General features: G+C 44.5%; 1 long non-coding RNA gene across 1 annotated transcript in view; it reads right to left on the reverse strand.

Annotated features, from left to right (window-relative positions):
- Window positions 1-26,388, reverse strand: part of LOC147309697 (uncharacterized) — a 35,319-nt gene that overhangs the window by 7,345 nt on the left and 1,586 nt on the right. The gene's annotated exons all lie outside the window — the stretch shown is intronic.

Here is a 26,388-nt window from a genome sequence, read left to right on the forward strand (position 1 = left end):
TTTTGATTGCACTATTTAGAGTCCTGTGTTTGATTCCTGCCTTTGTGATTGTGACACATTAAAAGTTATACAAGAGGAGAGTCGGATTAGCCAGGATTAACAAATGTTCACAATCAGTCTTCTTTATGTAAAGTAATGACATGCCTTTCAACAATGCCCATATTGAGGCCATTTTCTCCATTCCTGTCTTGGCCTGGTCAGAGAGCTCATAGAGGCAGGGCCACTTTCTTTTCTCCTGGCTAAGCAGAAGAACAGATCACAGACTGAACATTTTTTCAGCTCTTTCAGGTAGAAAAATGTTAAAAGTATCAATTAATTATTATATAAAATCAAAAGATGTATATATGACTTTTATGTCAGAAGAGAATGCAGTTGCTGTCCACCTAACAGCGTACTTGGATAAACATAACATCTATGACCGTTTCTGTTTCAAATGCTGCACTAATGAATTAGACCAACTATTCACTTTAGCTAAAGTTATTAAGTTAGCTAAAGAGTTGGGATGCTGTGTAAGACATAAATAAAGCTAAAATACAAAGGTTTGGACACTGTTTTGCATGTTTCCCTACTCTAGGGGTTTCTACAAGCATACAGGGCTCTGAGAGGGTACAATATGACAACTCTGGAATTCTACTAGAAACAGTTGATCATATTTGTTTGTCGAAGCTGAATTCAGCTAAATTAGCATTTTTAGCTAACAGCTACAATAAGCATAAAAGTTACTGTATGGCTATCATTTGTTAACATGACGCTTGTTCTTATACATGTAATACATTTATTACCAACCTGAGAGTTTATCCGCTGGTCATTCGACATGACGAATGACTTCTGAAGTCCGTGCCCCCCAGCTTTGTGGAGTCTTTGATAAACTTTTCATGATGCCAACAGACTCAATAAATATAAATAATAAATATCTCATAATTAGCTTCACATATTTGTGTTTTATACTTTATTGCACATAGTTAATCATTGTAGAGTAGTATTAGAAGTAGATTGCTACACTCAGATACTAACAGACACAAATAGAGAGGAGCTCCCTTCTCTAACGAATTTGCGGGTTAGGGTCTGTCTCACTAGTGAAGGCACCAGAAGGTAAACATGGTCATAAATTTTGGGATTGGAGAAGCTCTTTCTCTCTTTCTGCAAGTCTGACTGAAAGCCACTTGAAGTGGCATCTCCAAATAAGGAGATGCTCAGAAAATTGCAGAAGAAGAAATGTGAGCCGACATCAGACCTAAGGCCACCCTAAACTGTTTCGACCAATCATGTTAACATTATCCTTATCAAACATAATAAAAAAATGTTTACTGCCTGGGTGCAGCAGCCCTTTGTCTCTGAGCCGGAGAGAGGAGGTCTATAGCGCCATGTAAAACCAGTTTTTGATAATAAATTGCGAAAACTTATAATTGGAGCATATTTGTCTTCTCTCTCACAAAAACCTCTACACATAGTAACCTATACTCGATGGTCACGATAAAGCCATTTTAACCACTGTACGTGGAAAAACTCACAATACATTGGACTAGTCATTAAATTTTCCTAGAAAAACAGTGAGCGGCTGCCTAACTAATCAATTGGTGTTAGCTGCAACGGCGGCCTCTGGAAATTACAACAAGGACTGCACTGGATTCAAGGTTGGAGACTTCGTTCTACAGTTTGCAGCTGCCTGGGAGGAGGCTTGCTGCTTTTCTTCCTGTGTGACAGACAGTGCGGCAGGGAAGAGGACTCCTCTTGGATTTGACCAGATTCCTCCTCAGAAGAGAGGTGCCAGTTTATAATTTTTTTTCAGGGCCACTGGCTCCCCCGACCACAGCGATCCAGGCCTGCAACCATATCGGACGTGGCGATTCTGGGTTGGTTTGTGTGTGTCTGTGTGTGTGGTGGTGGCCCATTAAACTAAAGTGGTGAATTAAATCACAAGTTACTTTGGGACTTTATTCTACTTATTCTATTTTCGAAACTGAAGGTGACTAATTGATTTAATTATTTTTTTTGCTTGTTACTCAGTTAACAAATTTAATTCAACTTGAAGATCTTGTTGCAATTGAATGTTTCCTATTCCCAGATAAGTTTTTAGTAAGTAGTTATTGTGTGATTAGAGTGGGAAAAGGGAAACACTGAACTTCCAAGCAAAGTGAGAAAAGCTTCTGAAAAGAAAGGCAATGCCTAAAAAAATTATATGTATATAGAAACAGGAACCAATAACAAAATTAGCAGGTAAGATATAGCGATGGGAATTCCGGCTCGTTTTAGAGAACCGGCTCTTTTTAGTGAGCCGGTTCTCTAAAAAGAGCCAGATGTAACAGTGTTGGCTTCTTAGGGCTCCCAAGCGGCTCTTCAGGTTGTTTTGTTGTTTTAATTAATTTATTATCAACAACAATAGAATATTATGCACAAAATGAATTACTAATGTAAAAATGTTTTTTATTTATTTATATATGTTTATTATATAAATATGCTTTTATTTATTTACTCCACATAACATAATGAAATACAAAAAACAACTATTTACAGTTAAACTTTGAACTATTTAAATTTTCAGCTTTTTCTTTTAAACAAATTTAAAGTGAAACAACACAAAACACTGGAAACCACAACACAATAAAATATAGATTAAATTATGCAAAGCAAAAAGAAAAAACTGAAGACCCAGATCTTTAATTTAGGTAAAGGTTTGCATTCAGATGCATGATGCTGTAGATACTGCAGCAGAAGCAGCAGCAGCAGCAGCAGCAGCAGTTGCAGTAGACACACTGGCACCTTCATTAATATCACACTCAACTGACTGTGTTTTATCTTCCCATTGCACTGATGGGTGGACAGTTCTCAGGTACCTGTGCAGTTTGTTTGTGAAGCCTATATGATATTCTTTTCTTGTAGACTCTACACTCTGCCTTTGTAATGTCAGCAGAATTGAAATGGTTCCAGATTTTGCATCACTCATTTTCTTTACTATACCTTTCTAATTTAACTCTTCCGGCGCCCCCCGTGTGCGGCAGCCTGTTACAGCAGCTCTGCTCATTCTGAGTTTCTTTCTTTCTTATCTTTTCTTCTCGTAATTACTAACGTATCAGTAATTAGACTCTGCAACCATGTTCTACCGTTTTGTTCTAGTTCTGGTCGTTTTTCTTAGTTTATTTCTACTTTTTTCACGCGTGTCTGGGGACCCAGAGCAGGGATCCTTTGTTTACAGTAAGGATCAGCTGTTAGCGCTGCGTCCCGCAGCGGTACTGCCGGCGGACAGACCCGACATTCCCAGCGAGCTGAGGAGGAAAAGACGGGGGTGTCGTGCTGGGAAGGAGCGCCGTCGCCCGAGAAGGAGACGTTATCGACCATCTCTTCCTTCTGTAATCATTGGAAACGTAAGATCTTTGCCCAATAAGATGGATGAGCTCACGTCGCTAACCTGGTCACAGAGGGAGTACCGGCAATGTAGCATCATGATGCTAACGGAGTCGTGGCTAACACCGCTAACTCCGGACACAAGCGTGACACTACCGGGATTTCAGATGCTGCGAGCGGACAGGACGAGAGAGAGCGGTAAGAGGAAAGGAAAGAGAAAAATCCACCCTCCTCTTTCTTTCTTCTCAACATGTAGCCAGATAGAAGTGACGGAAGGGAACGGTAAGTGACGGAAGTGATGTTGTAGGTGACGTCAGACGCCGGAGATTTTGGCGGAGAAAAAGCAAATGGTAGCATAGAGTTTAACAAAGGTTTTCCAAGCTTCAGTATTACCAAATATACTAATCAATTGTCATATAACTAACAACATCTGTTTTATCATCTCTAACACCCTGGAGGACAACGGGGAGAGTTTAGACGCTCTCCAAGATTACATCGACCGCTGTTTTCAAGATTTAGTAATGCATAAGGCCCAGAGTGCATCTTCCCCGGCCAAAATCGAGACGCCGTCATCGAAGAGAAGTCGCCAGGCAGACTCCCCCGGTACAACATCGCCTGCCGGCAAAGACATCGCAGAAATCCTGGAGTCAATCGACAAGCGATTGTCCAGTTTCGATGCGAGGCTGTCCCTGGTGGAGATTTTACACCGGGAATTTAAATCTCTGAGAGAATCCCTGGAATTCAGCCAGCGGCAGGTGGAAACGCTTGCCGCTGAAAATGCCACGCTACGGGAGTCGGTTAAATCTCTCACCGATAACGTGACCCAGCTAAACATTGAAAATAAAAAAATAAAAGAGTCCGTTATCGATCTACAAGCCCGTAGCATGAGAGATAATCTTGTGTTTTCTGGTATTCCAGAAACTGCCGGAGAGGACGCAGAGGCAACGGTGAAAAACTTCATTAAAATCCACCTGAAGCTGCCGGAGGACACCGTAAAGAACATCGACTTCGATAGAGTACATCGCTTGGGGGGCGCGCGGTCGCGGACCGGGAGACCACGGCCTATTGTGGCCAAATTCAGTCAATTCAAACAGAAGGAACAGGTGAAGAGTCGCGGCAGAGAGCTGAAAGGAACGGACTTCAGCGTGAACGACCAGTTCCCCAAAGAGATCCTGGAACGACGCAAGGTCCTGTTCCCAGTTCGACGTAGCTTCATCCAGAAAGGCTCCCGTGCTGTCATCGCCGTGGACCGGCTCTACGTGGACGGACAGCTTTACCGCGACCTCGGCACCACACCGTGGTTATATTAACTGCACTCCAGATAAGAACCCGCTACACTCTTTTCTTATTCATTCACACTCTCTCCTTTAACATGAGTTTAAGCTAGTAATATCAATATGATGTCATAGCAGATATAACACCGTCACCCTCCGTCATTGCTTTAATTGGAATGTTTCCGTTTCGTTTCTTTTTTTTTTGTTGTCGCTCACAGTTCATGTGGTTTCTTTCTTTCTCTTGTCTTTCACTGCTGTGGTCACCTACTTCCCCACTCACCTACAAACAACACCCTCTATTTCTCCATATTTTCACAACACGATCACGCAAACACATCAGCTCAACGGCAGCACATTCACAACAACCTCACAGCACGCACAGACTTGCAGGACACATAAGCAACCCACGCTTGTTCATATTAGTGAATATTCACACACATAGTCAGACTTATGGAATCTCTCACCACACTTCTTTTTCTCTTTCTATTTACAAACAAGGGATGTTTCCATATTCTCTCCACCTGTCTAAACGAAACACCCAGCATACATCATTAGACATACACGCACAATTAAGGGCATGCTGAGGTTTGTCACATGGAATGTAAATGGAGCTGGCACCAGAGGAAAGAGGTTAAAAATATTTAACCAGCTTAAAAAACTACAGGCAGATGTTGTTTTATTACAAGAAACTCACAAACCTGTCACAGGTTTAAATGAACTTAAAACACCTGAGTTTCCTAACGTGTTTGCAGCCGGTTATAATTCTAGACAACGGGGAGTAGCAATTTTAATACATAAAAATGTTAATTTTACAGTACTCGATACAGTTATAGATCCAGAGGGTAGATTTCTAATTATTAAACTATCAATATTGAACAAAAAACTATGTATTGTTAGTATATATGGTCCAAATGTTGATGAACCCTCATTCTTCCACGTTTTTTTTAGTGCACTCTCTGAACACCTTGATTGCACACTCATTCTTGGCGGTGACCTCAACCTTGGACTAAATGAAGACATGGATAGGCTCAACACAACAGGAACTCAGCATAATTGGCAGTCCACAAATATAATCAAACAGTATATGAACGACTTTGGTCTTTGCGATGCATGGCGCTCTCTTCACCCCACCAGTAAGGAATATACTTTTTTCTCGCATGTTCATCACTCTTACTCTCGTCTGGATTATTTTTTGGTCAGCAGCTCACTGCTGTGTGACATTTCAGACACTGAGATTCATCCTATAGCTGTCAGCGATCATGCTCCTGTATCTTTAACACTAATGCACAAGAATAATACTACGCCAAGTAAAAACTGGAGATTTAATATATCACTACTTAAAGATGAAGACTTTATTAAATACTTTAAAAAGGAATGGACTTCATATTTAGACTTTAATGACACTCCTGGAATATCTGCTTCTGTTCTATGGGAAGCAGGGAAAGCTGTGATGAGAGGTAAAATAATTTCTTTCTCATCACACAAAAAGAAAGAAGAAAACAAAAATATTCAGGAATTAGAAAAAAACATCAAATCACTAGAAGAAGCCTACGCGTCCCACCAAGATCAGGAAACATTGAACAAAATATGCAAAACAAAACTAGAATTAAATGAAACTATTAATAAAAAAACACAATTCCTTATACAAAGACTTCGCTTGCAGAATTTTGAACACAGTAACAAATCAGGTCGATTTCTAGCTAACCAGCTAAAAATAAATAAAGAAAAAACAACTATATGTGCTGCTAAAGATTTATCGGGGAACACAATATATGATCCTGGAAGAATAAACAACATTTTTAGGGACTTCTATGAAACTTTATACTCACCACAAATAAACCCATCTAAAAATGAAATTGATCTGTTTCTTGACAACGTAACTCTTCCAAAATTACTAGACAGTCAAGCAATGGAACTGGATTCGCCACTGACGCCAAGTGAACTCCAGGAAGCCCTGATAAGTATGCCCAATAATAAGGCTCCAGGTCCAGACGGCTTCCCTGCAGAATTCTACAAAGAATTCTGGACAATTTTGGCACCAGTATTCCACAGCATGTTGCAGGAAATCGAGGAAAAGGGCAGACTACCACCAAATATGAATTCTGCCAACATTAGTCTCCTGCTAAAACCAGGCAAAGACCCTTTATTTCCCTCAAGCTATCGTCCAATTTCTCTTTTAAATGTAGACCTTAAAATAATCTGCAAAGCTCTCTCAAAGAGATTAGAGAAAATGACCCCCCTCTTAATTCATCCTGACCAAACTGGTTTCATAAAAGGTCGGCACTCCTCAACAAACACTCGTAGATTACTTAATTTAATAGACTACTCATACGATAAAAACATCGAAACCATAATATTATCTCTAGATGCAGAAAAAGCATTTGACAGAGTTAATTGGAAATTTTTATTCGCAACTTTACACAAATTTGGTTTTGGAAACTCTTTCATAAACTGGATAAGAATATTATACAATTCCCCAACGGCTCGTATCAGAACAAATGACCAGACATCCTCCAGCTTCTGTCTCCTTAGGGGCACCAGACAGGGATGCCCACTCTCCCCTTCACTTTTTGCAATTTTTATCGAACCTCTAGCAGCAGCATTTAGACAGGCTACAACAATTAAGGGCATAAAATGTAAGAACATAGAACATAAAATCAGTCTCTATGCGGATGATGTGTTGCTTTTTCTGCAAAACACACAAACCAACCTCTCTGAGGTAATTACTTTAATAAACTGGTTTTCAAGAGTTTCAGATTATTCAATTAACTGGCCAAAATCTACAGTTCTCCCCATTAACTGCTCCTTCCATAATTCTTCCTCTGCCCCACTGCAATCCGGAAATATTAAATATTTAGGTATTAATGTCTCTCCTAAGCTTTCAGACTTAACTAAACTAAACCACATCCCACTTCTAAAGAAAGTAGAAGGCGATCTGACTAGATGGAAATCTTTACCCATATCACTCATGGGAAGGGTCGCCACAATAAAAATGATGATCTTGCCAAAAATAAATTACTTATTTTTGATGATCCCTAACAAACCATCACAAGATTGGTTCAGATCTCTGGATTCATATATTTCCAAATTCCTTTGGAAAGATAAACCCCCGCGTATTAGCTTAAAAACGCTACAAAGAACCAAGGATAGAGGAGGATTAGATCTGCCTAATTTTCACCAATACTTCTTAGCCAACAGGCTTCAGTTCATCTCAGAATGGTTAAAACATACCTTCTTAGTTGAGCCCTGGCTAGATGTTGAACAGGCACTATGCAAGGATCTAGAGATTTCAGACCTACCATTTATTAGCTCAAACATCAAAAGACATGAATGCTTTAAAAGTATCAACATCAGCTTTTCTCTAACAGCATGGTGGGAGTTTCTAAAAATAACGGAGTCTTCATTAATCCCATGCAAACGTACACCTATCTGGAATAACCCTGACATATTACAAAACAATAATATGATTAATTTCCCAGAATGGAGTTGTAAAGGAATTAAATACTTAGAACATATATTAGAGGGAACAGAATTTATTCCATTTGACAGACTAGTTGAACAATATGGGATCAACAAGACAAGGTTTTTAGAATATCAACAAATTAAATCCATAGTAAAAAAGAAATTTAACCTCAGTCAAGTTGAATTACAAACACCACTAAGTGCGGCACATTTTCTTACTCTTAAATCCCCCAAATTATTATCTAAAATATACAGAACACTTTCTAAATTAGATGAATCAATATCCCTTCCTACTGCAAAGTGGGAAGCAGATTTATCAGTCAACCTAGACCAAAACTTCTGGTCTCAGATTTGCTTAAAAACTTTTAAATTAATTAAAAATCCCAGTCTGCAATTAATACAATACAAAATACTTCATAGAGTGCACTATACAGGTCATCGGATGTTCAAGATGGGCTTTACATCTTCCAACAACTGCTCACACTGTCAAGGCAATACACCAGACAATTACATCCACGCTCTTTGGTTCTGTCCACCAGTGCAAAAGTTTTGGCGCGAGATATGTGAAGACTTATCAAAGTGTCTGAAATGTAACATTCCAACTTCCCCCTTAGTGTGTCTACTGGGCAGCTTAGATAATGTCACTTCAGAAAAGAATATAGCCCATATGATCTTCACTGCCCTATGCATAGCCAAGAAAACAGTCCTCATGAACTGGAAAAATAAAAATAATCTTAATTCTAACCAATATAGAAATTATCTATTAGATTACATTAGTCTTGACACAGCCTCTGCCACCACATTAGATCAATTGCTCTGGGCCCCTTTTATCAGCTCCATCACCTAGTGGGGGTGGGGGGTCATAGTTTGGTCCCGCCTTCACTGTTGTGATTGGTGAGGGGGTAGGGACAGGCTTAGGGCGTCGGGGGGTTCCCCGGAGGCATCTTCCTTGGGGGGCTCAACCCGGGGTAGCGGTCATGTCCGGTTGGGGGCTCTGTTGGCTCTCAGGTGACTGTTTCCTCGCGGCTGCGTGCAGCGGGGCTAGGGGAGGGTCTGTGCTGACGGACGTGGGTTACTGACCTGGCAACCTGGCTGCCCCTGGGTGGGTCCGGGATGGGCGTGAGGTTCTGGGGGCGCTCCGTCTCTGGGCTGGGGCCCGGGCCGGGCCTCGGGGGCTTGGGTCCTGGTTGGTGTGTTGCCGGGGTTGTGGGCGGGTGGGTGCATGGGGGCCCGGCCCTGGAGCAGGGTGCCGCCGGTGCGTCGAGCCGCCTGGGGGGCTCTTCAACTGGTGGGGGGGATGGTCACATCTTGCAGGAGCTTTCTTCTCTTCAGGAACTCTCTGCAGGAGGGGGAGATACAGGAGAGGTGGAGGAAGATCTCAGCCTGGGCGTTTACCGTCTTATGTAGTCTGGAAGATGTGTGGATGGTGGGGTGGGTGCAGTTTTCTCTGTGGTGGGGTTGGGTGGACTGTCCAGGGCTCTGTGGAGCCGGAGGGCGCTACTGCACTGGGCCCTGGTCTGATGGGCCTGGGCCCCCCTTCCCTGGCGGGTCGCGAAGGGTGGGAGTGCCTACTGGGGTCAGCGGGGGAGCTGGCCCCAGGGAGGGGTTACCTGCCCCTCCCTTCCTTCCCTCCCCATCTCCAGCTGCCTCCCTCTTCCCGCTCCTCCACAACCACTCACACATGCAGGGCCTTGGAGTAGGGGTATGTCACCAGGGTGCAGAGGAGGCTACCCCCCCCCCCCCCCCCCCCCGTCCCCTTCTGGCTGCCTCTGCCTCAATTTTATCCCACAACTTAGACATTCACATTATTCACACTCTCATTACACATACATATAGGATCTTGGGGGTGGGCACAATCACGGAGTCCAAATTACCATCAGGGTGTATACCTCACCCCTGACGTCGTTGCCCACCTCTCAATTTTAAATACACTTAGTCATTGAGGGCTAGCAGGAGGGACTATGCGCTTACCTGCTGCTCCTTGGCAGGTAGCTCCATGCCCTCCTGGGTTTTAATTGCACCTTAGAACACATATGCATCAACACTACAATGAGCGGGTGGAGGGAGGTTTGGAGTCTTCTCCCACCCCCATTCTCTGCGGCCTGCTGGAGCGGGAGGGCTAGTAGGAGGAGTTGGCCGTCCGACTGCGGTCTGGGGTGTGGGGCCTCCCTGCTGCTGCGGAGTCGGGGTGGTCTGCCTCTCCCCACCGCAGGGAAAAGGGTAACACCACCTGGGTCTGGGTGCAATTCCCCCCTCCAGGGGCAAGGGTACCTAGACCCGGTTTGTAGAGTACGCTTGGGGAGTGTGATTGTGTGTACAGCGTCTCTTTATGTCTGTCTCCACGTTGGTTGAGTGTGGAGTGAGTGCATATGAGAGCATGAGGGTGGGAATGGATGTTTGTGTCTGTGTGTGCCCGTATGTCTGTGTCTATATGTCAGGTTGGGTATCAGACGCCACCTCTCTGGGGACACCTCAGGCCCTCCAAGGTTTGGAGGCCTATCTCCACCCACCACCACTTCCCCTGCCGGTGGCGGACTCCCTCAGGTGTCGGTGTGTTGGTGGTTCTTTGTATCTGGGGGTGGGCGTCCGGGTACACACCGGCTCACTCCTTGGCGGCCGCTTGTCGGGGCCTGGGGCCTGGGGCTCGCTCGGGCCCCTTTGGAGGTGGGGTGCCCCCGGCCTCTCGGCCTGGGGCTCGGTCACTCAGACACAGCTGGGGGCCGGCGGAGCTCACGGGCGCGTCACTGCAACTCCCCCTGACTTCTGCTCCGCGGCTGCTGGGCGAGCCCTCATCTGGGACTCTCCTCAGCTCTTACTGGAACAGTGGCGCGGCTGCCCCTCTGTTGGTCTTCCATGGTCTCTTGTATTCTGGGGGCCTCTGGATGTCTGGAGTTTTGATCTCCTCCATACCCACTTCACACCCTGGAGGACGGGGCTGTGGCCCCCCCACACTCCCTAGCAGATCATTACATGGAGAAACCTTTGGAATGCAAGCATGCTGATCCACACAGGTATGCACACATGGGTATTCACAGACGCGGACTAAAGCTTTCTTGGCTGCTGCCTCAAAGCACACTGTGCGCTGTCTATCTTGCGTGCTGCACAATATCGTTTATTATTTAGTAAATATTGATATCTATGACTAGCTAGTTTATTGTGATGGTGCTTTGTTTTCTCTATTATTATGTTGCTCTTTGTTGTTTGCTGTCTCCTCTGTTTGTTTTTTTTGTTTGTTTTTTTTTTTCTCCATACAGGTGACCCAGGAGTTCTTTTTTTTTTTCTCTCTCTTCCCCCCCCTTCTCACCGTCTCTTCTCCCCTTTGGTTTTCTTTCTTTCTCTCCCCCTCTTTCTCTCATTCATTCCCCCTGTCCTATTTATTAAAAAAAAAAAAAAAAAAAAAATGACAAAGGATGAACTGAAGCTCTGCCATCACGTAATGTCGCATACTGCTGTTTCTGATGTCATTTAAAAAAAAAAAAAAAAAAAAAAAAAAAAAGAGGAAAGGAGGGGGACTGGCAGTTTTTGTGAACGACAGATGGTGTAACCCTGGGCACATCACTGTGAAAGAACAACTCTGCAGCAGAGACATTGAGCTGTTAGCCGTTAGCATGCGTCCGTACTATCTGCCCCGGGAATTCTCGCATGTTATCGCAATAACAGCGTATGTCCCCCCCTCGGCCAACGCGGATGCAGCCTGTGACACTCTTCACTCAGTGGTCTGCAGACTGCAAACACAATCTCCGAGAGCCCTTCTCATAATATCAGGGGACTTCAATCATGCCTCTTTGGACTCCACACTGCCCACCTTCACCCAGTATGTGACCTGCTCAACCAGAGACAATAAAACACTGCTTACTGTATGCCAATGCTGAAGAGGCATACAGTTCATCACCTCTCCCTCCACTGGGCAAATCTGACCACAACCTGGTGCACCTTGTCCCTGTGTATGAGCCCTTAGTGCGCAGGGTGCCACCAGCCACCCGCACAGTGCAGAGATGGTCAGAGGAGAGCGAGGAGGCTCTTAAGGACTGTTTTGAGTCGACTGTGTGGGAGGTGATCTGTGACGACCATGGAGAGGACATCGACAGCCTTACTACATGCATTACTGACTATATTAATTTCTGTGTGGATAACACCGTACCTACCAGGACTGTACGGTGTTTCTCCAACAACAAACCTTGGATTACCCCAGAAATTAAAGCTGTCCTCAAGCAGAAGAGGAGGGCCTTCAAATCCAAAGACAAAGAGGAGTTGAAAAGGGTGCAGAGAGAGTTGAGGGGACTGATAAGGAATGGGAAGGACAGCTACAGGCAGAAGATGGAGAACCAGCTTCAACAAAACAACGTTGGTGAAGTCTGGAGAGGCCTCAGAACCATCTCAGGCCACAAACAGCAGAACTCTCTGCCTGGGAGGGATGTGAGGTGGGCAAATGAACTGAATCATTTCTTCAACAGATTTGATTCAACCATGAGACAGTCTACAACATCGGCTGCAGACTCACCCACCCCCACTGCTGCTGTTCCACCTCTGACACCTCAGACACTTCACACCTCCTCTATTCACCCTGCTCACTCCTCCCCACCCCCAACAACAGCATCCAATACACACTCAACACAAGGCTCCAGCCTGTCTCTCTCAACGACCCAGGTTAGGAGGGAACTGAGGAGGATTAATGGCAAGAAGGCAGCGGGTCCAGATGGCATCAGCTCGAGGGTCGTCAGGTCCTGCGCGGACCAACTGTGTGGGGTGATGGAGCACCTCTTCAACCTGAGCCTGAGGTTGGGAAGAGTCCCACAGCTCTGGAAAACCTTCTGTGTTGTACCAGTGCCAAAGACTTCACGCCCCAAGGACCTCAACAGCTACAGGCCGGTGGCTCTGACATCCCACCTGATGAAGACCCTGGAGCGGTTGGTCCTGGCTCAGCTTCGGCGCCTAACAAGCTCATCACTGGACCCACTTCAGTTTGCCTACCAGCCTGGCATTGGAGCGGATGATGCCGTCATTCACCTCCTACATCGTTCCCTCGCTCACCTGGAGACCGCTGGAAGCACTGTGAGAATCATGTTCTTTGATTTCTCCAGTGCCTTCAACACCATTCTTCCCTCGGTTCTGAAGGACAAGCTGGAGAACTCTGGAGTGGACCATCACCTCACTACCTGGATTTTGGACTACCTCACCGACCGACCACAGTATGTGAGGACTCAGGACTGTGTGTCGGACAGGGTCGTCTGCAGTACGGGGGCCCCACAGGGAACGGTTCTGGCTCCGTTCCTCTTCACCATCTACACTGCAGACTTCTCCCACAATTCCACCCAGTGCTTCCTGCAGAAGTTCTCTGATGACTCTGCAATAGTCGGCCTCATCACTGATGGGGACGACAAGGAGTACAGAGGACTGACTCAAGACTTTGTGGACTGGTGCCAGCTGAACTACCTCCAGATCAACGCCAGTAAAACCAAGGAGCTGGTGGTAGACTTCCGCAGGCACAAGCATTCTCCACTGCAACCACTGAACATCCAGGGTATGGACATTGAGGCTGTGGACAGCTACAGGTACCTTGGTGTTCATCTGAACAACAGACTGGACTGGACTCATAACTCAGACGCCCTCTACAGGAAAGGGCAGAGCAGGTTGTACCTGCTGCGGAGACTCAGGTCGTTTGGAGTGGAGGGCCCACTCCTGAAGACCTTCTATGACTCTGTGGTGGCTTCTGCTATCTTTTATGGTGTGGTCTGCTGGGGTGGCAGCATCTCTGCTGGGGACAGGAAGAGACTGAACAGGGTGATCCGAAGGGCCAGCTCTGTTCTAGGATGCCCTCTGGACCCAGTGGAGGTGGTGAGTGACAGGAGAACGGCGGCTAAGCTGTCATCCCTGTTGGACAACGTCTCCCACCCCATGCAGCAGACTGTGACAGCACTGAGCAGCTCCTTCAGTGGGAGACTGCGGCACCCACGGTGTGGGACGGAGAGATTTCGCAGGTCTTTCCTCCCCACTGCTGTCAGACTCCACAACAAAGACTTTAACTGAACAAACACACACATCCACACATGTGCAATAACACTAAGTGCAATAATCCTTTCTGGCATCGTTGTATTTTTACTCAGTTGTATATAGCATTCGTATTCTATTTTTATCTTATTGTATATTTTTATTCTATTTTATTCTACTGTATATAGTATATTATTTTATTCTATTCTGTACAGCTGTGTACTGTATTTATTCTTATTGTATTCTAATTTTTGCGTCATAACTTTTGCACTGTCCACTTCCTGCTGTGACAAAACAAATTTCCCACGTGTGGGACTAATAAAGGTTATCTTATCTTATTTTATCTTATCTTAATATTGTTTCTTGTTGTTGCCTCTGGCTCTCTCTCTCCCTCTGTTCATGTGCTAATGCTGCTGTTAGTGTAACTATCGCCCCTCCCCCCTCTGCTCAGCACAAACAAAAAAACAAACACATATTGATCAGTGTGGCATGAAGCGAAAAAAAGTGTGAGAGAAAGAAAAAAATAAAGCAGTTCCAAAAGCCGTTTTGTTCGCGACCGACCCATCACTAGTAAGATAAAGTAAAACGTACTCTAGGCGGGCCTAGCTACTTCAGGGTCGCTACATTAGGATGATTGGTTTTTGCTCTAGATTAAAGAATGGCAGTTGATCAAATTAATTTTCATCAATAATGCTTTTACCTCATCATTTGCATCAAACATTTGTTTTATCATTTACTGCACATAGTTATGTTTAGACTTCTACCCTCACCCACTAACAGGCATAAACAGAGAGAAGCCTTCTTTTCTGTGGAATGTGTGATGAGCAAGGTCTGCCTGAACTGGTGATGGCACCAGAAGGTACAAAACCTTGAGGCCCACTCTGCTAGAGGAAACTCGGCTGTTAATTTCTGTGGTTAGAGAAGCTCTTTCTCTCCCTTTTCTTTTCCTCGCTCCCTTCGCTATCTCTTTATGCAGATCTGAGCAGAGGGTAAGAGGTGGTTGCCATGGTAAAGGGAGCGTTGCCTGCAAGAGGGTCATCTCTAAATAAGGAGATCCAGAGAGGCGCAAAAGAAGAAACACAAGCTCATATCAGACCACCCTCAACTAGGGTTGCCAACTCCCCGAAAAATAAATAAGGGACACCTCGTGGCCAGGGCCGGGCGTCCCAGTTGTCTTCACCCTTCCCAGTGTGGTGAATTTTCTAGCTCTTTTTTTGTGTGTGAAATTATTTTTTTAACCATTTGACTTGAAGTTGATTTAAGTAGATGCATATTCTATTCTTTATGATATGACCATATGGGAAACAAATGATCATTTAGCCATTTATTTTTAGCTCAAAATGACAACATTAACACAGTAAAACAGGTCTCTTTCTTAAACAGAATCAGAATCAGAATCAGAAAGGGGTTTATTGCCAAATGTTGAGCAGGTTTACAACATTAGGAAATTGCTGCGGTGCTTCAGTGCAAACATAGTGTCATAAATAGCACTTAAATAGACATGAAAAAATAAAAGTAGGAATAAGAATTAAAGTGCTACGTAGAAAGATATGTGCATGAGATATACATGAGATATAAGATAAGATAAGATAAGATAGAACTTTATTAATCCCTCGGGTGGGTTCCTCTGGGAAATTCGACTTCCAAAAAAAGCACAGCAACGACCAAAGTTACAGTTACAGAACTGTTATATATATATATATATATATATACACACACACACACACACACACACACACACATATATAAATACAGAGACAAATATAAATAAAATATACAAAGGGGATAAATAGAATAAATAGGAATAAAAAATAAAAATACAAGTGAATTGCACATTTCAAGTATTGAGTCTATTGCACTGTTGACTATTTACAAAAAGTATTGCACAAGGTATTGTACAGTGAGGTGCAGAGGCACTACAGCTTAGTTGTTCCCCCCTCCTTTGTCCTCCTGTTTCCCCTCCCTCTCCCCTCCAGAGAGGAGTTAAACAGTCTGATGGCGTGTGGGACAAAGGAGTTTTTAAGTCTGTTAGTTCTTGTCTTGGGGAGAAGCAACCTGTCACTGAACAGACTCTTCTGGTTGTTTATGGCCGTGTGCAGAGGATGCCCAGCATTGTCCATAATGTCCATCAGTTTCTTTAATGTCCTTTTCTCTGCCACTGTCACCAGAGTGTCCAGCTTCATGAGAATAAGAATTAAGAGTGCTACGTAGAAAGATATATACATGAGTGCAGGTGGTGATCAGTGCCAAACATGGAATGATGCAGTGAACACAGCGTAGGGTCATGTGTTAGTGGCGGGGACAGTCATATGGTTATTGTTCTTGTGTCCAACAGCAGAGGGGAAGAAACTGTTCTTATGGCGAGAGGTTCTGGTGCGAATGGACCGGAGCCTCCTGCCTGAGGGTAGCAGGTCAAACAGACTGTGTCCAGGGTGAGAAGGGTCAGCTGAGATCCGAGCTGCACGCCGCAATGTCCTGGAGGTGTACAGGTCCTGCAAAGATGGGAGTCTGCAGCCAATCACCTTCTCAGCAGAGCGCACAACACGCTGCAGTCTCTGTTTGTCCCTGATAGTGGCTCCAGCGTACCACACGGTGATGGAGGAGGTGAGGATGGACTCGATGATTGCAGTGTAGAATTGCATCATCGTCCGTGTTGGCAGGTTGAATTTCTTCAGCTGCCTCAGGAAGTACATCCTCTGCTGGGCTTTCTTGATGACGGCTTTCTCTTCCCCCTCCTGCCCCCCCCCCCCTCTTTCTTAAATAGATAACTATCATATCTGATATCATATCTCACAGTACAATAATATTGAATGGGTTGCATTGTTGTATTTTGTCATGTTTCTCAGGTCTTTGTCTGAATTTCTACGAACATTATTGCTAAGGATTGTCTTATTGCATTGGAGTCACACTGGGTTAAATATGTACACTTGGGTTTTAAGGGGTATTTATTATTTTCTTCTTTTTTTTGGGTTGTATGGAAGCCCCAAACGCAATTTCATTGTTCTTGACAATGACAATAAATAAATAAATACTAAATACTAAATAGGTGATGGTGGGCTCCCACTTCAGGTCCTGGGTGATGGTGGTACCCAGGAAGCGGAATGAGTCCACAGAGGTGATGGGGGTGTCAGTCAGGATGATGGGGGGGGAGTGGGGCTGTGTGCTTCCTGAAGTCCACAATAATCTCCACTGTCTTCTGGGCATTCAGCACCAGGTTGTTGTGGCTGCACCAGGACACCAGACGTTCAACCTCCCTCCTGTAGGCAGACTCATCCCCGTCCGAGATGAGCCCAATAACGGTGGTGTCATCTGCAAACTTGATTAGCTTGACAGACTGGTGGGTGGAGGTGCAGCAGTTGGTGTACAGGGAGAAGAGCAGAGGAGAAAGAACACAGCCCTGAGGGGAGCCGGTGCTGATGGTCCAGGAGTCCGAGACATTCTTTCCCAGCCTCACATGCTGCTTCCTGTCCGTCAGGAAGTCAGTGATCCACCGGCAGATGGGATCAGGCACATTCATCTGGGAAAGCTTGCCTCGGAGATGGTCTGGAAGGATGGTGTTGAAGGCAGAGCTGAAGTCCACAAACAGGATCCTGGCGTAGGTTCCTGGGGAGTCCAGATGCTGCAGGATGAAGTGTAGGGCCATGTTGATGGCGTCGTCTACAGACCTGTTGGCTCTATATGCAAACTGCAGGGGGTCCAGGAGGGGGGCCATGAGGGTCTTGAGATGGGAGAGAACTAGGCGCTCAAATGACTTCATGACCACAGATGTCAGAGCCACGGGTCTGTAGTCATTTAGTCCAGTGATCCTAGGTTTCTTGGGGACAGGGATTATGGTAGAGGACTTGAAGCAGGCAGGCACATGACATGTCTGCAGTGTGGAGTTGAAAATGCCAGAAAACACTGGGGCCAGCTCGTTTGCACAGTGTCTGAGGGTGGCAGGAGACACGCCGTCTGGGCCAGGAGCTTTCCGAGCATTCAGGTTCTTAAACTGCTTCCTCACATCTGCTTCATGAATATGAAGAGTTGTGGTGGGAGGAGGTGGTGTGAAATCCTCTTTTGTGTGGGGTGAGGAGGGGGGTGTTGTAGGTGAACAGTTTGAAGGTGGTGGTGGCTCTATGGAGGGGGGAGAGGTGGGGGAATTAGTGTCCAAAGTGCCTCTATTGTTGGGGCCGTTGGAGGTGTGAAGGCTGCCTGATGGCTCGTCAAAACGGCAGTAGAAGTCGTTAAGGGTGTTGGCTAAGAGCAAGTCATCAGTGGAGTGGGGGGTTTTAGGCTTGTAGTTTGTGATATTCCTAAAACCTTTCCACACAGAGGCCGAGTCATTCTCTGAGATCTGCTGCTGCATCTTCTCAGAGTGCTGATGTTTAGCAGTGTCCACTTCTTTAGTGAACCTGTACTTGGCCTCTCTGTAGCAGTCCCTGTCTCCGCTTCTGAACGCCTTTCTCTTTTCCAGCCACAGCTTTTTGAGTTTAGGAGTAAACCAGGGTTTGTCATTGTTATAACTCACCCTGGTGCGTGATGGCACAATGCTGTCCTCACAGAAGTGGATATAGGAGGTGACAGTGTCTGTAAACTCGTCCAAGCTGTTAGAAGCAGCCTTCAATGTGTCCCAGTCTGTGGTCTCCAAACACGTGCGAAGCTCCGCCACAGCCTCGTTGCTCCACAGTTTTTTAGTCCTCACGACAGGTTTGGAGAGCTTCAGCCTCTGTCTGTACGCGGGGATTAGGTGGATCATGGCGTGGTCAGAAAGTCCGAGTGAAGCGCGGGGCACCGCGCGATAGGCCCCGCTGATCGTGCTGTAACAGTGGTCTAATGTCCTCTCCTCTCTGGTCGGGCATTTAATATACTGCTTGTATTTGGGAAGCTCATGGCTCAGATTGGCTTTGTTAAAGTCCCCAAGAGCAATGATGAGAGAGTCCGGGAATGTCCGCTCCATGTGGAGAATCTGCTCCGCGAGTGCGCTCTGAGCTGCCTGCGCATCTGCGTCTGGCGGGATGTAAACAGCGGCCAGGATGAATGAAGCAAACTCCCGCGGAGAATAAAACGGTTTGCAGTGGATAAAAAGATATTCCAGAGAGGAAGAGCAGTGCTGAGCAATCACTGTCACATCTGTGCACCAGCCACTATTGATGTAGAAGCAGACACCTCCACCTTTGGACTTACCGGAGAGAGCGGCCTGCCGGTCCGCGCGCAGCAGATGGAAGCCCTCCAGCTTGAGCGCGCAGTCTGGGATGTTCTCACTGAGCCACGACTCCGTAAAACATAAGACACAGGAGGAGGCAAAGTCTCTGTTCATGCTTCTCATCAGGGCCAGTTCGTCAATCTTATTCCCGAGTGAGCGTACATTAGAAAGGAAGATCCCAGGAAGAGCAGTACGCAGTCCGCGTCTCCTCAAACGCACGAGTGCGCCGGCTCGCTTCCCTCTCTTTCGGCGTCTCGCTTTCCTGGTCAGAGTCAGCAGTAAATCTGCCGCAGATGCGACAAATATTGGAAATAAATCCACAGGCGTTGTAGTCCTGTAGTTAAGGAGCTCTTCTCTGGTGTAAGAGTATCCAGAGGAGTGCCCAAACACAGAAGAAATGCACAAAAGCAAAACAAAAGTAACGCACTGAAGCACCAGGGCATCCATACGCGGCGCCATCTTGGTTCAAACCAAGAAGCCTGTCATGCTTAACTTTTGAGAATATAAGTAAATCTTTCTTTAAAAGAACTCTGTCCTGCTTAACTTAAAATAATAGAAAATAATAGAAAGAAAAATATTCTTGTAACAGTGCACATATAGTGCATTTAGTACAATTGGCTTCAGTTGAGGTATTATTTCAGACGCTCATCAGCTGCTCCTGTTTCTAAACCCGCTTGTTCCCATGATTACGCATCTTAACTCATCATCATTATTCATCTATGTATTACTTTCTGCTCCTCCCCCTTTGTGAGTGTGGACGCTTCATCTCTTTGCTCTTGAATGCTTTGCTTCTTATATTGATTTTTATTGATTTTTATGCTGATTTTTTCCCTTTTTTCCGTGTGAGCTTACCTGCGATAACTTCTGGACACTTGTAGATCATTAGGACTAGAGTGTTCTTAACAGAAACAGCAACATTTTATGGTTACCTCAGCGCTCCGTGTGTCTGTGGCCTAGACACAGCTGAAGCCTGATTACAGCGTCTGGGCACCGAGCAGCCTCAATAGCCTGGAAAGGTGCTAACCGCTAGGCTAACTAGCAACAAGATGCCTTCCCTCTCCACAGATGACTACCACAGCCTCCTGCAGAAGATTGCAGTACTGGAGACAAAAATTCATCGCTTAGAAGTAAACGTGGAGGTAAATGGACTGTGTGGAAATGAAACAACCTTGCCTTTGATTCAAAACAATGGCGATGAGCAAGCTAGTACACAGCTAAGGAGCACAGATAACATGACCAAGAAAGGAGACTCTGTGCATTATCATAAATCCTCAAGTGATAATCCCCCCTTAGACTGTCTTGGTGCAAAACCAAGACATAAATCATGTCTCCTGGAAGGGGGAGGACGTATCACAGGCAGGGCACAGCGAGCTGAAATCTCTGAAACCGACTGGCCTTCACTTCCTACGAGACAGAGAAGCTCTTCTACCCCTGTATACGGGAGGAAACAGGACTGGACAACCGTGAATAGGAAGGTTAACAACAAACCTCCAAAACAACTGAATGTGAAACTGCAGAACAGATTTGCTCCACTATCAAAGGACCCTGGATCTATATCGGACAACCATCCATCTAAAAGCAGCGAAATAAGGTCTGAAAATCTGTTGAAAAGTGAAAGGCCACAGGGAAAGCTAAAGGCTAGGCCTGAAACTCTGATTGTGGGTGACTCTGCCGTAAAGGATGTACAAAGGATGTGCGGTAAGAACACTAAAGTCCTCTGCTTTCCTAACGATATGGTCAACAACCTGAAGGAGAGAATTCTTCAAATTGCAGATGAATATCCAACTGTGACAAACATTGTTCTGCATACAGGGTCAAACGATGTGTCCAAACAACAGTCGGAGGTTCTGAAACGGGACTTTACTGGATTATTAAATACTGTAAACTCTCTGAATGCAGCTGTATTCATCAGTGGACCTGTACCGCCGGTCAGAGGAGGAGACGAGAGATTCAGCAGGTTGTTTACACTGAATAAATGGCTTATATCAGCATGTGCTGACCACTCAGTGCATTTTATCGACAACTTTAATATTTTTTGGGAACGCAGGCATCTGTTCAAAGCAAATGGATTTAATTTTAACAAGTCAGGGGTGAAACTGTTCACCTCCAACTTGTTTTATTCCATACGTCATCCATCCGTGCTTGGTGCCAAGGCTGAGATAAACGAGGAGTTATCTCATAAAGAGGAACAAACAGTACTCCAAGAACAGACAAAGCCCAGCAGAAACCTTGAGGAGGAGCTCCATTTGCCCCCACCCGGGAAGAGCCTCAGAAAGGAGAGACATCCATGGCATCTGAGGAAGAGCCTCAGAAAGGAGAGACATCTAAGGCAAGAAGAGGGGTCCCTATTTGCCTCCAACTCTCTCAACAACACCAACGACCAGGACAAGGGACCACGACCTTCCCCAGTCCCCCAAACCCCTGACAGGCCATCACCCTCCTCCCCCTCCCTTTCTCCCTCCTCCCCACACCTGAAATTCACTGAGGAGATGATGGAGCGGGTCAATGCTGGGCTCAGATCTACCCCCCATCCCAATCCCTTTTTGTCCCCCATAAACCCCCCACCAGAGCGGCCAAAGGTTCGCCATCGAGCCCCACCCTCAACAGAGCAATCGAAGTCACATTGCCCAGCCTCGCCCCCCTTAGTTCCTCTTCATGCCCTGTCTCCGCAGTCTGATGCGTGATGTGTGAAGGGTCCGGGCTGTGAGGATTATGGCAGTGATGACTTTTCCCAGGAGAAGCTGGGACCCTGTTTACTAGAAGGTTTTAAAATTTCTGTACTTTTAGGTGACAGGAGACATGTGGCCTGGTCAAAACACAGAGAGCTGCACTCTAAAAGATCTTTAAACATAGTAAACATACCTTGTGTGCCACAGACTGCTCCCAAACACGAGGGGACAAGTAATACCTCTAAAACACTTAAGTTGGCTTTATTAAACATTAGATCTCTAGCTGGGAAAACATTTTTAATTAATGATTTAATCACTGAGCACAGCCTTGATTTTATGTTTTTAACTGAAACTTGGTTGGACCAAAGTAACAGTGGAGCTGTTCTCATCGAGACGACCCCTCCTAACTACAGTTTTATCAGTGAGGTCAGGGCGAGCAGGAGAGGAGGAGGGGTTGCTGTCTTATTTAATGAATCATTTCAATGTAAGCAGCTATCTCCTGGAAGTTTTCAGTCTTTTGAATATGTGGCTTTACAGCTGAAGGCCCCATCCAAAGTTGTGTTTCTTAATGTTTACAGGCCTCCCAAATACTGCACAGACTTTTTTAATGACCTCAGTGAACTGCTGTCTGTGATCTGTGTTGATTTTGACTGTGTAATTATTGCTGGGGATTTTAACATTCATGTGGACAACCCTCAGGACAAAGGGACTAAAGACCTGAGTAACACTCTGGGCAACTTTGGGCTGACTCAGCATGTAACAGAGGCCACACATAATAGAGGACACACTCTTGACCTACTGATCTCCAAAGGCCTGAGCATTTCAAAGGTTACTGTGTCTGATGTGGGCCTGTCTGATCATTACTGTGTTTTCTTTGAAAGTAAAATCTCAGCCCACACAAATATATCAACAACAGTGATCACAAAACGGTGTATAACTGAACACAGTAGTGCAATTTTTAACCAGGTCTTCCCATTAACACCTGACCTGTCCAGAGGGTCAGTCAATGAGCTCGTCAATAGCTTCAATGCTAACATGTTAAATGTAATGGACACTATTGCTCCCATTAAGGTGAAGGTTATCTCTGGAAGGAAAAAGTCTCCATGGAGAAACTCCACACTGGTGAAAAATGAAAAAAGAGAGTGTAGGAAAGCTGAGCGCAGATGGAGAAAAACAAACCTCCAGGTTCATTATGACATTTATAAAGAGAAACTTCACAATTATAATTTACAACTGAGGAATGCAAGGAGGTCCTACTTCTCTGACATCATCACTAAAAACAGCCATAATGCTCGTGTCTTATTTTCTACAGTTGACAGGCTAACAAACCCCCCTGTGTCAGTGGCAGCTGAACTTCATTCGACCATGGCCTGCAATGACTTTGCCAAATTCTTCACTGAAAAAATCCAAAAAATTAGACAAGCAATTGGTACATCAACAGCAGATCCAGGATATGTACTGTGTCCACCAAAAAACTGTTTAAACACCATGAAACAGTTTCAACCTATTAACAGCAAAGACCTGGAGGACATCTTAGGTCAACTGAACTCCTCCTCCTGCTGTTTAGATGTCCTGCCAACAAGTTTTTTCAAAAAGGTCTCAAAGACTTTAGAGTCAGACCTGTTACAGATCGTCAACTTTTCTTTATTATCAGGTGTGTTTCCAGAATCACTAAAAACTGCTGTAATCAAACCTATACTGAAAAAGGACAATCTTGACAAGACACAAATGAACAACTACAGGCCGATCTCAAATCTCCCGTTTTTAAGTAAGATCATTGAAAAAGCAGTTTCTCAACAGCTCAGTTACTTCTTAAAACAGAATAATTTCTACGATGCCTTCCAGTCAGGTTTTAGACAGAACCACAGCACTGAAACCGCTCTGACCAAAGTGTTTAATAACATATGTCTGAATACAGACAGTGGAAAAATGTCAGTCCTAGTTTTACTGGATCTCAGTGCAGCATTTGATACAGTTGACCACAACATATTACTCAAACGACTGGAGAACTGGACAGGTCTTTCAGGAACTGTACTAAACTGGTTCAAAACATACGTAGAAAACAGGAAATACTTTGTATCAATAGGTAACTTCACATCTGAGCAGACAAGTATCACATGTGGAGTTCCCCAAGGTTCCATCTTGGGACCCCTTCTGTTTAACATCTACATGCTCCCACTGGCACAGATTATAAACAACAACAAAATAAACTATCACAGCTATGCAGATGACACACAAATATATATCACAATGTCACCAGGAGACCGAGGCCCTGTACAGGCTCTTGGTAAATGCATTGAGGAAATCAATGACTGGTTGTGCCACAATTTTCTCCAGCTAAACAAAAACAAAACTGAGGTAATAGTCTTTGGCGCCAAAGAAAAACGATTACAGGTCACCAGAGAACTTCAATCTATACATCTAAAAACCACAAACCAGGCGAGAAATTTGGGTGTAGTGATGGATGCAGACCTAAACTTAGAAAAACACATTAAGACAATAACAAAGTCAGCTTACTATCACCTCAAGAATATATCAAGGATAAAAGATCTGATGTCTCAACAGGACCTGGAAAAACTAGTCCATGCATTCATCTTTAGTAGGCTTGATTACTGTAACAGCATCTTTACAGGTCTACCTAAAAAATCAGTCAGACAACTACAGCTCATTCAGAACTCTGCTGCTCGAGTCCTCACTAAGACCAAAAAAGTGGACAACATCAGTCCAGCTCTGAGGTCTTTACACTGGCTGCCTGTCCGTCAGAGGATAGACTTTAAAGTTCTGATGCTGGCCTATAAAGCTCTGAATGGTTTAGGACCAAAATACATCAATGACCTCCTGACCCAGTATGAACCATCCAGATCCCTCAGGTCATCTGGATCCGGTCTTTTATCAGTTCCCAGAGTCAGAACCAGACATATCTGGAACAAACTCCCACAAACTCCCAGAAAGCCTCAGATCAGCTGAAACACTCAGTTTATTTAAATCCAGGTTGAAGACTCACCTGTTCTCAGCTGCATTTGAATAAAGCACCAAATCCACACTTTAAGCTTAAATTTCAAAACTTACATTTAACTACTGATTTTATCTACTGTTCTGATTTTATCTGTTTTGATTTTATATACTGTTGTTTGTTTGTTTGTTTGTTAATTAGTTAGTTAGTTTATTTGCTTGTTTTAATCAATTTTAAATCATGCTTTTTATTTGTTCTTGTTTCTAATGTCTCTGTAAAGCACTTTGAATCACCTTGTTGTTGAATTGTGCTATACAAATAAACTTGCCTTGCCTTGCCTTGCCTTACTTTTATGTATTAGTGATCTATTTGTTGTAATCATCTATCCTTGCAGTTGCTTATTACACAAAATAAGTTATATTATCACACTTCTGGCCACATAGCGCTGATATTCACTGCACATGCCCATATTAACTTTTTCCAGCCAGGTGTTTTCCTTTTCCCATTCTTCCCTTTCTCTGAGGGGAACAAACATTGCTGCTCTAATGCTGGGCTTACACTGTGCAATTTTTGGCCCATTTTTGAGTCGTGCGACTGTTTTGGTGATCGGACCGATTTTGGCCTTCATCGTGCATCGTGTAGTATACGTGGGGTAACGAGAAGTGATTAACACCTCACAACCAGCTCCCGATCATCAATCGCTCGTGAGGGTCTCACCGCAGCAGTGGCGTGTCTAGAAAATTTTTGTTGGGGGGGCCAGGTAGGGGCACAGATTTGGAGAGGGGTGGCAGATGTAATTGGCAGATAATGTTTAAAAAAAATTCTACCAACCGTTAACCATAATTCAATAATCCTATAAACCTAATAACCGAATGCGCTTTTAACTCTTATTAGAATGAGATTTTAACCATTACGGTGCAAAGTTTTTAGATACTGCGTTGATAAAGTACAAGAGATACAATCAGTGCTTTGTCAGTGTTTTCTCAGCATTCAAGGACAGCGATATTTGCATAGTATTTTTACTGACATATAGTGCACATATGTTTTGGGCAAAAACATTTTTTAATATTAAAATACGAACATTTGTAACAAACAATTGACAAATTAGTCAGTTCCAATGTAAAACTTTATCTGCCTGTTAAAAAAAGAAGATAATCTTCTCACAAACTGGTGTTTGATTTTGAAACAGGAAAAAAGTGGGGAAACAACTGAAAAGACTAACATTTGAATAAAACCTGAAAGCAAGTAAATACTTTCTATGCTGACTTATGGTAAACTTTGGTAATATTGATAAAGAACAACACTGGCTGATGATGAAATACAGTCAGCTGGCATGGTGACACTGCCAGTATTAACCTGCAGGGCTGGACTGGGACAGAAAATTGGGCATTTTGACTACAGACCGGCCCACCAGGTATTAAAGCCATAAAGACTTTGAATGAAAACAAATGCTGTTGTGACAGTGATGTACAGTCTTGTTGGTATATGTATGATTTCTATACATTTTACGTCAGATAA

The sequence above is a fragment of the Aulonocara sp. 'chitande type north' Nkhata Bay genome, linkage group LG17 (genome assembly GCF_057382095.1).
Source record: "Aulonocara sp. 'chitande type north' Nkhata Bay isolate Kocher_YH1m ecotype deep benthic linkage group LG17, A_spYH_male_GT1.1, whole genome shotgun sequence".
Taxonomy (NCBI): domain Eukaryota; kingdom Metazoa; phylum Chordata; class Actinopteri; order Cichliformes; family Cichlidae; genus Aulonocara; species Aulonocara sp. 'chitande type north' Nkhata Bay.